This window comes from Vanellus vanellus (genome assembly GCF_965231255.1).
Source record: "Vanellus vanellus genome assembly, chromosome: 3".
Lineage (NCBI taxonomy): Eukaryota > Metazoa > Chordata > Aves > Charadriiformes > Charadriidae > Vanellus > Vanellus vanellus.
Genome location: NC_138907.1, coordinates 46345005 through 46357409, shown reverse-complemented (window position 1 = coordinate 46357409; position 12405 = coordinate 46345005).

Below are 12405 nucleotides of genomic sequence, written 5' to 3'. Positions count from 1 at the left end.
ACTAAAAATGAGATCTGAATCACGTTATTATCCATGACTACATGACTATGTTGGTGGGCATGAAAATGCACCATTTTCAGTCAGTCTTGAGTATTTGATTTTGATCCTCCTGGAGCAACAAATTTAGGTGACTGATTGTCACCAATACCAAGGCTTCTGCTGCCACTTTGGTCATTAGTCCTTGTGCAACGCGATGCCATCCTACTCAAGTTCCAATAACAGAACATGAAGTGCTTTGAGATTCTGAACAATTAGCATGAAAGCCTCTCTTGGCACAACCTGTATTTCAAAAGGACTCAACTCTTTGGCTTCTCTGTTTGAATCTACAATTTAATTTTTACCTCAGTGTTTAAATAAACACAGATAAGATTGTCTGATTGATTTTTTTTTCTTCATGTAAGTAACAGATGAAGAAAGACAACACTACACTTCCCTGACACTGTAGTAAGTAACACAAATTCAGATGAACCTTCTGCAGAGCGTCCACCAGAAGGGAAAATTGACCATAGTGGCTAGAGATGCATCAGACAACAGGGGGCTTTTAAGCATGAATATGCAGGGAAAAAAAAAAAGTTATGGATGAAGACTAGGATAACCAATACAAGAAAACAGAATAGTTTGTCACTATGTAGCTTATTCAGAAGTTAACAGGAAACATGAACGGATTAATATCTTTGTCTCATTTTGTCACACTGCAGTCTGTATAGTAGCTGGGAAACCATAGAGCCCCAAATGATACCTTCTAACAGGCTCTACATGAGTTTGGCTTTATATTATCGGTGAAGTCCCTACAAAAAGCATTTTTATAATACTTACCACATTTTTCCCCTTAAGGCTCTGTCCTTTTCCACAGTGGCAAACACAGAGACCTCCAGACTATTAGTTTATGGACATGTTACAAAGGATTATTTACATTGTAACTTTCACTGTCCCTCAGGCCAGTTTACAGAGAATCTCACAATAACAGCAAAGCTAGATGACAGTGCAAAACCTTAAAACTATGCAATTAAAAAAAAAGACCAAAACCAAAAAAACATGAAGGAAAAAAACCACCAAACTTATAATTCTTATTTGAGCCTTTATATGTTTCTAACTACAATTAAAATAGTTATCTCTGCAATTTTGAATCATGACCTAATTTTTATGTAAATAATATTTAATTAAATTTTTGCTCCACAATATTCAAGTCAATTTCATATGTTATATTAATTTCAGTGAAATATAGTTTAAATTAACACCCCCCCCCCCAAAAAAAAAAAAAAAAAAAAAAACAAAACAACAGTAAAGAGACAGAAAAATACAAAGCAAATATAGGAAGTTGTGTGTTTATTCTGGTGTATGTAACCAAAACACTGGTATCAGATCTGTGAGTCAAACTACTACAGCAAGCAGAAGCTATAAAAAGGAAACACTGAAAAAAGTAACCGTTACAAGATAGTAATCTGTGATCCTTCCATTAAGAATTTAAATGACAGACATACTGCCTTCATGAGGAGGAAAGGGAAGCGAGATGGGGGGACAGCCCAAGGGATACATATTTTTTCCACCTCAAACTGAACCTTAAAAAAACCCTCCAATACAACAGTTCTCAACCACATTTCTCTAGTACTGTGGGGGTTTTTTTATGGATTTTGTTTGCTTTGCTTAAGTACCCTTCCGATTGAGTAACCGTATCTCATGTTACTCAATTTTAGTGAGCTGCTCAAAATGAAGGCTCAGTACTTCCAATAATTCTGTTCAAGTCATAACAAGTTAGAGAAAAAACTGACTTCCTGAATACTTAGAAATAAGTGTTTACTCTGTAAACTTAGTTTCCTTTTATTTGCTTTCTTCTCACATTTTCATCTCACATTTTTGTAAAGCATGTCACCTTCAGCCATGTTGTTTTAACTTCCATTTCTCAATTACTCAGACACACTGTATAGCATTCAGAATTAGAAATGCAGTTTATGCTAAGGTCAACATTTCATTTGGGTTAGTTTCATTACAAAGGAATATAATTGACATTCTCTGAAATTACTCTATAGTGCAAACAAAACATTGGTAAGTGGGCAGATCAGGAGATTAATTTCAAAAGCTTACTCCTGCTCTGAAAATAAAATGCCAATGAACACTCTTTTTAAACACACTAATGAATGGAAATAATGAGTAACTGATTTAAGAATCAGAGTCAAAAGACTTAAAATAAAAATAAAACTCATTGCTCCCTGTAATATAATTTTCAGCATAATTTACTGCTTTCCAGATGTCCATAGAGTTTTATTGACTTGTTTGGACTTACTTAGTTCTGAAAGTTTTATAAGACGCACTTACAAAGAGCAGCAACTCTACTCTGTCTCATTTGTGAGCTGGCCAGCTGCAGAAATTGGTTTGACATTAAGTTCCAAGAAGGTCTGCTTTGTCCTATATATTCCATTAGCAATTGTGCCACCCTTGATAAAAATCAAAAGATTAGCTGGATTGCATGAAAGAACACAGTTTAGAGGAAGGAAGCTCCCATTTTACAGCTACGAAAATTCTAGGCAGACTGTTTAAATTTTCAGGTGAAACACTCTAGGACTAAACCTAGCACCCTTCAAAAACTAGGCAGATTAAGTGGAAACCCATAGTTTACCTTCTGGCTTTCCAGTTTGAACACATCACTTTATATCCTTTACTGAGTACCAGTTACTGTGTTCCACATTCCAATGTATAGTCACATGTGGGAAAGCAGATCATTACAAAGTGAGCAAGTACTTGTAGAGCTTTCAAGTTTGGGTTGTTTTTTTTTTTTTTTTTTTTTTTTTTTTTTTTTTTTTTTTTTTTTGAGTTTTAGGTTTGACAGTACCCATCAGATGGAGACAAACAGCTACTGATTCTGATATCAGCAGCTAGGACTAGGTTCACCAAAGGTGAAGCAAAATGATTCGTTTGCAAAACACATGATAAAAAAAAAAAAACAGGATTCAATACTGCCATTTTCTGATGGTTCAATGACAGATGATGTAATACTGAGACCTATACAATACTCTGTATGTGAAAACCTCATTCTTGCACTAAGCAAGGTGACACATTAGGACACCATTTTCCACTTTGGGTACTATTCCATATCAAAATCCTAATAGCGGGGCATTAATTTGGAACATATCTATATTCATGTCAAAGCTGAAGGAACATTTTAAATAAACAGTAGCTAGTCAAACCAAATCTTTTCAAAGACATAACAATTCCACGTTGATTTTGGAAGCCTGCTTTTCATGGATTACTTTCTACAACTATTGTTAAGACGAGGCAGCCATACTGCTACCACTGTATTTTAAACTACTATACTGTCACTGCTTGGTACTTAAGCCATACTCTCTCTGTTTAGGAACTCAGCAAGACCTACTGCTTCAGCTGGGTTCCCACAAGCATCAAGGAGAAGCTGGCTCAGGAACTGGAGGGGACACTCACACATTGGAGGGGAGGGATGCCATCCAGAGGGACCTGGACAGGCTGCAGAGGTGGGCCCAAGCCAACCTCATGCAGTTCAACAAGGCCAAGTGCGAGGTCCTACATCTGGGTCAGGGCAATCCCAAGCACAATTGCAGGCTCGGTGGGGAATGGCTGGAGGGCAGCCCTGAAGAGAAGGACCTGGGTGTGCTGATTGACAAGAAGCTCAACATGAGCCAGCAGTGTGCAATCGCAGCCCAGAAGGCCAACCATATCCTGGGCTGCATCAGAAGAAGTGTGGCCAGCAGGCCAAAGGAGGTGATTCTGCCCCTCTACTCCACTCTCATGAGACCCCACCTGGAGTACTGCATCCAGCTCTGGAGTCCCCAACACAAGAAGGACATGGACCTACTGGAGCACATCCAGAGGAGAGCCACGAGGATGATCCGAGGGCTGGAGCATCTCTCCTGTGAGGAGAAGCTGAAAGAGTTGGGGCTGTTCAGCCTGAAGAAGAGAAGGCTCCGGGAAGACCTTATTGTGGCCTTCCAGTACCTAAAGGGGGCCTACAGGAGAGCTGTGGAAGGCCGTATTACTAGGGCATGTAGCGATAGGACGAAGGGGAACAGCTTTAAACTGGAAGAGGGCAGGTTCAGATTAAACATTAGGAAGAAGGTTTTCACTTTGAGGGTGGTAAGGCAGTGGAACAGGTTGCCCAGAGAAGTTGTTGAGGCCCCATCCCTGGAGGTGTTCAAGGCCAGGCTGGACGTGGCCTTGGGCAACCTGGTCTAGTGGGAGGTGTCCCTGCCACTAGAACTCGATGGAACTCAATGATCTTCAAGGTCCTTTCCAATCCAAACGATTCTATGATTCTATGAACTGCAGCTCTACACAGTAGAGATTCCCTAGAACAGCTCATCAACAGTATATTAAAAAATTGCTGTTGGTACAACTTGGAATTAAGAAAGTATCTGATACAGTACCATACTGAAAACAGAACAAGTAAAGAGACAATAGACTCTCCCAAAAATAAACTAAAATGGTTTATTAGATGAAAAATGGTAAAAATAAGATGCAATCTCAGCATGTATTCCGCATACAGGTTAGCAGAAAATTCTAGTCCTCAGTGAAGTAAGTCCCTGGAACAGGCTTCCACTAAAAGTATGAGATGGGAGAAAAAAAAAATAAAAACAACCAAAAAACAAACCAGGAGCAGTAACTCAAAACTGAGTGCAACTGATTTATGAGAGATCAATGATGTAGTTGTTTCCTATAGCAACTGGATTAGAAAGGAAACAAGTAGTTCAGTTCAGGGCAAAGGAGGTTTCAGGCAAAGGCTGCTGATCTGTACCTATCATCAGCCTTAATTCAGCAGTTTTGGAGATAAATAAAATCAGAGTTTTAACACCTTTTATTGAAAATATGACTCAAAAATATGTCAGACTGAGCTTCTCCATGTCGTCTCACCTTTAGCAAAAAATCTTCAGAACTTAAGTCACAACCTGCTCTGTCAACTGACAAGAGCTATCTATCAGGGCTAGTTCAACTTTAAGGAATTTTACCCTGAAGGAAATTCTTTCCATTCCCTTTCCTGTTTGTTATGCTTAACTCAGCATGCATTTACAACCTCTTTCATACTGAATCTGAATATTATACAAACCCCTGAATTTTTAAACACTTAATAAAATGGATTATAAAAACCAAAACAGGGATCTAAAGGTCTGGCTCATGCTTTGGTAAACACAGAAATACTTAAAAGCATAATTACTGTGAAGTTGGATGAGCAAGAACAGGAATAGTCTCAGTCTTCTGAGGTTCTGCTGGGTCTTGTTTATAGTTAATGAAGCTAAGAGGTTAAGACTGAACATAAAAAGGTGCAAACAGCAGCTGTTTTCAGAGCTGAATCACTTCAATTTGGATTTTTAAATAATTGGACAAATCACAACTTTTTTTCCAGCCACATGGATAACTCTAGAGTAGATTATCAAAAGTTTCACAGTACTAAAATTAGTAATCAGAGCAAAAGAACTAAATACAAATGTAGGTTTGACTGGCTGAGAGCCAATTTCAAACTCGCATGTCCTGCTCTTTCACAGTAAAACAATCTTTTGGAAGAGATCCAACGGAATCGCTCAATGGAAGTTCACACATTCAAATTCTAGTATTGCTAATCATGTTTTAGAATTCAGTGACAAGGTGAGCAAAGTATATCTGAAGCCAAATCTGAAAGGATGCTATTTTCTTTAAGTGCTTATTCTTTTGTTAAGTACTACAGTTCTAAAATATTTAGCTGCCAATAAGTTATTTGGGAATTCTTGTCAACTGATTTAAACAAAAAATATATAATATGAGTACATAATACTCTATTACTTAGTCTTATAAAAAAATCTTCCGAACATCATAATAGAGAAATATTCTGTACTATAATAAAGTGGAAACAGTACACTGGACTATCAATTAAAATTCTCAATTATCAGATCAACTATCATGAAGAAGTGGTTATATTTCCTAGAATATTTCACACTGGAAGGCACCACAGAACATCATCTAACCCAGCCTCCTGCTCAAAGCACTGAATTCACACCAACTTGCTTGGGGCTTTGGCCAGTCTGATCTTAAAAACTGGAAAGGATGTAGATTTTACAACCTGCCTGCACTACCTGTTCCAATTCCTCAGGGTCCTCGGCATGATTTTTGTTTCCCGGTGCCAAATCAGAACCTCACCTGTTTTAGATTATGCCCACTGTCTCTTTTCCTCCTGCCATGTACCTCAGTAAAGGGCCTGGCTCTGCCTTCTTAACAACCTCTTAGGTATCACCTTACGAGGCAGCTATTAAGCATCCCCTGAGCTTTCCGTTGCCCAGTCTACGCAACACCAGTTCTCTCAGTCTCTGCTTATGTGCTCCAAGCCCCTCATTTTGCTGGCTTTCCACTGAACTAGCTTCAGTTTAATCCACATTTCTTATGTATTTGGGGAACCAAAACTGGATGGGCTATATCCAATGTGAGGGTCTAAGGAATGCTGAATACCAGCAACCCACTGGCTATGCTCCTGTTCGTGAAGTCTAGTACGCTGCTAGCATTCTTCCCTGTCAGAGTGAAGACTGGCATGCTGACTCATGTCTGTCAGAATGTGTAGGTCCCTTTCAGCAGAGCTGCTTCCCAGACAGTCAGTCCCCACCCTGTACAGCATAAGAATGCGCGTTTAGCCTTGCTGAATGTCACATGGTTCATTATGGTCCATTCCCCCAGCCTAAATCACAGAGCGCTGTCCTTGAGCATGTCAACTACTCCCTCAATGGGATGTCACATGCAAATTTGATGAGGATACACTTCTCCTCCTCCTCCAGGTCATTGATCAAGGTACCAAACAGGACAGGTCCCAGTACAGTATCCCACTTGTAAATGGCCTCCCAGTGGAACACGAACAATTAACTGCTACATTTTCAGCCTGACAATCCAGCCAGTCTGGCCATCCAAACCATAACCCTGCAACTTGGTTATACAGATGCTGTGAAAACCATGCTAAAAGCCTGGATAAACTCCAGGTAGATGATGGGCAAGCTGCCATAAGCAATGTTAAATCTAATCTATCTAATCTGATGGCATTTACCACTTCAGCAGTATACAGAAAGGTCCCAGGACTATCAATAAGCATATAAAAGATACTCAGGAACTTCACACAAGGCCATATTAATTACTGCTTATGCAAAAAAAAAAAAAAAAAAAAAAGCAAGCACACACTAGATTTCTTCCTATTGGGTAAGAAAACACAAGACTAAAGAAAAGTATGTTTACGCATTAAACAGAAAGGTTTTAAGTTTCACAATCTGTAAATATAGTCCACGAAAATAAAACTCATTTCGCCATCCAACAGGGGAAACCCAAAGTAATTATCCCCCTTATACATGAATGATGATGAAATGGGAAAGACTTCACACTATAACAAAGAAAGCAATACAAAGAATTACATAAATGAAAGTTGAACTTATTTATCAATTTATTTGACTGGTATTTCATATGCAGATGCAACAGATATGTTGACCTCTACTTAGGGGATTTCTAGTTGAGAAAATTTTCACACAGTGACCCAGAAGTGATAGGAGTCTGGACAGCACTTGCTGAGAGGCCATGAAGAACCTTACAACCTATTGTTAAGTCACAGAGAGGACTATCTAATGTATTTCAGAAGTCTCTTATTAAAGTGATTCCTGTAGCTGCCACTAAGAATTCATACAATTGTACTGAGAGACGTGGTTGAGACAGCTGGTATGGAAAAAGTGGTTCATGAGAAACTCGAACTTGCAACTTAAAACACCTCTGACCTACAGGCATGCTGGATGTTGTAGAATGAGTGAACAGGAACACCGACACTGTTGGGTACAGTCTACATACGAAAGAGAAAAACATTACCATTAAGCATCTATTTTCCCAGGAGAAGTGATTATTACTATGCATATATGTAAATACTCTATTTTAACACTCAGCCACAATATTTTCATAGGCACAAAGCAAGGCAGATATTCAATTAACTGTTTGTGAATACAAAGGCACAGTTTGTACACACATTACCAGGCACAAAGTACACTTTATACATTGATAGTATTAATATAATTTTATATATTTAACAACACTTTCAAAAATGCAGCATTAAAATGCAAAGTAAAAACAAAACACTTTACAAAAGGCAGTATCCATTTGCTGCAGATCAGTATAATGGAAAGAATGGTCAGCTATTTTTAAGAGTTATTTTCCAGGGAAAGAAACCTTATGCAATGACACAGTGCAACACCTCCCTCCGCCTCAAGATTTTTTGAGCCTATTTGACTCAGCAAAATTTGATAGAAAAGATAAAGTTTCAAGGGTAATTATGCTTATAGAAACTTTAATTATGCTCGTAGAAACTTCATTTTAAAAGTTCCACAACCATAGAGAAAAAGCATAAAGCATCCCAAGTGTGAGAGAAACACTAACATTAGCAAAATTATCAAATCTGAGAATCTCGAATCTCACAGACTAATGAAGTACTGTTTGCCCCTCACCCACAAATCTCCACCAAAAATAATGATTTTCAGGGGCCCAGGGTAAGAGGCCAACAAAAGCTCAGAATCCTGGAAAACCCCTCTGCTCTAACAGTAGAAACCTCATCTTGTATAGAAAACATTGTTGGAGCTCAATTTATATTTGATAGCCTGGGGGTTTTCAGTGCAACACTCTGAGCAACTACCTGTACAGCTCTTGCCCAATTCAGATACTCTCATCTATCCTGTTTCCTCCTTGTAGCAAACTGGTCAAGTTCTACCTTTGAAGAGAAGTGTGAAATAAGCAAACCTCTTTACACATTGTTACGGATTACACCAATCACTGTATTTACCCCACCGCCTTTAAAAATAATCATTTGAAATGGTTTTCTATGCAAACAAGGCTATATGATTCAAAGAGATCTACCAATACCCTAAGAAAGTTGTTGGGGGCGAGGGCGGCAGGTAGCAGAGAATCTGAGAGAGGGAAGACAACCACCTCTGAAGTACCTGCCTGATGTCAAAAATCTGGTAGCCAGATAAAAGAGAAAACATTTTGAGCATTGACAGGTTTATCCCAATAGTTTCTAATTCTGTCAGCCAGCTTCCACAACTGAATGCAGATGCCTATGAATCTCTGCCAAATTGTGAATGGACTGTTGTTGCAGTTGTCTGAAAAGGGAATTTGAAATAAAAGGTTACTGTTTTGATAAAGGAATTTAACTACCTGGACATCACTTAATTGACTACTACAGCTCAAACTAGATCAAAGAATTTGAAGATCAAACTAAGGGATATCTTTATGTAAGCAGTATACAGGATGCTATGAAAGTGCCAAAGCAAGTCCCACGCATTAGCACATTTTATGAAATAAAGAGAAAATTCCTCAAAAATGACCACATGCAGAGGAACACCTTTTTAGTCATTCAGTTTGCTATATGTAATAACAAGCATTCTTCTTCTCATTTACCATGAAAGAAGAATAGCAGCTCTTCAAAATGACAACACTAAAACAATTACTGTATGGCCTATCATTGAACACCAACTTCATACGATGTTTTTGTCAAACACATGACAAACTAAACCTAACAGAAATCCCCTGTGGTTTCACTTGTTAGCTCCAGTGTCAGACTGGAGCACGCTGACATAACATAGCCTTAAACTAATTCCTACCTTGTCTCAACTCACATCATAGTTCCATACTGTCAAACATAAAACATTTTTTTCTGAGCCTCGGATGGAAGAGAACAGAGGAGTAATGACAATACTGCTGAGAAAATAGGCCATGGGTTTGTAAATACAATGGGTTGTTTTGCATTAGTCCAATGAACAAAATTATTCTCACACTGGGTTTGCATTCATCATCAATTAGAATTTTTACATGACAAACCCAGAGCATCCTGCTGAACCCAAATCACAGCTGGCAATCCTGCAGCCCAATGTGGCAAGGCAGCCACTCTCTTTGAAACAGCTCCCTCCATAGCTATAGAGAAAAACCACTAGGAACAATAAGCTGTCGTCCTGACAACCTTACAAAGCACAACCAGGGCTTACTTTGCCCTACAGCAGAACAGCAAGGATAACCTGATCACCATAAACTGCACCTAATTCTTCAAGAGCAGCTGGCCACTGAAATAAGCAAGACCAGCACAGCAAAATATGTATGCTCGCCCATACACTATAGACGATATGCACATTATGCATGAGAATGTATGCATATACAAAGCCACACTTTCCCCCCACACACACTTTTTATCCACTTTGTGTCACACCAACATTGCAATGAGATTTCATGCCAAAACATGCCAGGTATTCATTTTCAGTGCTGAGAGGCTAGAAAAATACTTAGGAGTGCTCTTTTCCTTGAATGTACTTTAGGTATCTGAAAGTAGGAAATAATTGGTTTTGAATAGAAAGCCACAAATGAAACCAATCAGGGAAGACAACTGTGATTAAATAACTTGTAACTCTCAGGTGAAAAGAAAAAAACAACACCTAAACAAATGGAAAAAAAACGCAACCCAAAAAACACAGACTGAAATTTCATATCTTTCACAAAGGCCTTCTCTGTAAAATATAGGAGACAGAACTGCTTCTGCAGTGTCAGTTTTGCTAACTATGCATTAATTGCAGGATTCCTTTTTACTCCCCCACATAAAAGGAAAAAAAAAAAGAGAAGTATTTCAACAGCATGTGCTTTTATAACACCTACAGAAAGCAGAGCATATACTAGGTTTTAAAAAAGCATTTTATTCCATTTGAATTAACCTTCCAGAGAACCCTTAGTGTTCTCAGAATACCTTTCCTTATAAATACATTTTACTGAGTACAGTAATCTGTTGTTTCTTTAATCTGTAAAAGAGTTCTATAATTTCATTACAGATTGTATCAGGTTTAAAATAAAAGTTGGTGAACTAAGATGGAAATGGAAGGGCAAATTGTTAAGTTGCATGAGAGCTTTGTATCTCTATTATGTGTCCTCTAACATAAATCACATCAAATCATTTTCAATGTAACTTAAGTCTGAAAAGTCATATTGTGAAATACCTATGCTTCAAAAGCCTACCTAAAAGACGAGGTAGCAGGCAGGCATTCTTACAATCCACAACCACTGTGTCAGTGAGAATTCCAGGGGTGAAGGGAGAAGGGGAAGAAGGCGAGAAGAGCGAATAATATAGGAGGATCATAGAAACATCTGCAGGGCTGGATATGTCACGTTGCAGGATTCAGGACAACAAATAAAGACATTATATAAGAAAGGATTCAAAGTCAATGGCAAAACTCCAAGTCCTGTGCTCGGAATTTCATTTGAGCTGCTGAGGGTGAGGGGAAGTCATGACAATTTCAGCTACTGCCACCTTCCAGCTTCCTAGCTACAACAGGACAATTTACTACCTTTGCTCCAGCCTCCTTCTAGATTCCTATACTTCCAAAACAGCTACGGTATCTCTCGTTCACATCTCTCAGCTCCCACTGCCCACCCCCCAAAAAAAAAGTACAGGTCATTTTCCTAAGGAACACAGAATCCCCAGTTAACAGCAACTAAAACAAATGCCTACTTGACTTCAAACATCTCCTATTCTTAAAATGTTTTACAAGCATCGGATCCAACAAAGCTGTTTGCTTGCACTTCCAAAACAAACAAAAAAAGGGAAAGCAGATGCTTACATTTGTTACGTGTTCAGATTACTTCCACAAGGATTCAAGACATTTTTTAAACAAAACCTTTACTTATGTATGAACAGATCACTACTTAAGAAATTCCAGAAAACCAAAACAATCCACTTATAAATCATGAGTAGCTAACTGCTGACGTAATTACACTTTCATGATCCAAACAAGAGTCTACAGATCTTCTAGTAAGAACTATGTTGCAAAATAATCACAATGACATTTCTGCCTACTCCTGTCCTGTCTTAGCTAAAAACAAGAGGAGTATCACCAATTATAATAATCCTTCTCAATCTTCAGTTCATTCAATTATGCCTGAAAACGGCTTTAAATTTGGGGTCAATGCTTTACTAGAAAGGAAGACAGGGTCTCTCTCATTTACTTCTGTCAGGATAAATCAGATGTTTAACATTGAGTTCATTCTTTCACAATTGACTAAAAAAAAAAAAAAAAAAGACAGCCATTCACGTGAACTCCTAGCAATTCTTAAAAATCTAACCAGTCATATGGCATCATCACTGAATGTCACGAGGAATTAATGTTATTCTTTATGCCATCTATGTGAAAAATTGGTATTTTTAAAGTTTTAAAAAAAGAAACGTGAAACATGCTTTTCAATCCACTAACTACAAATTCTGTAGTCAGAGCTCTCCATCATAAGAGTCCTCATTAATTCCTCTTAGTGGATTCTTAGATTTGGTAGACAGTCCTCACAGTATTTCCCCAAAATAATTCAGGTAGAAAAAAAAACAGGGTAGACAAAGACTGTTAGGGGCACCCCTACCCTAAACTTCCTGAACTGTTC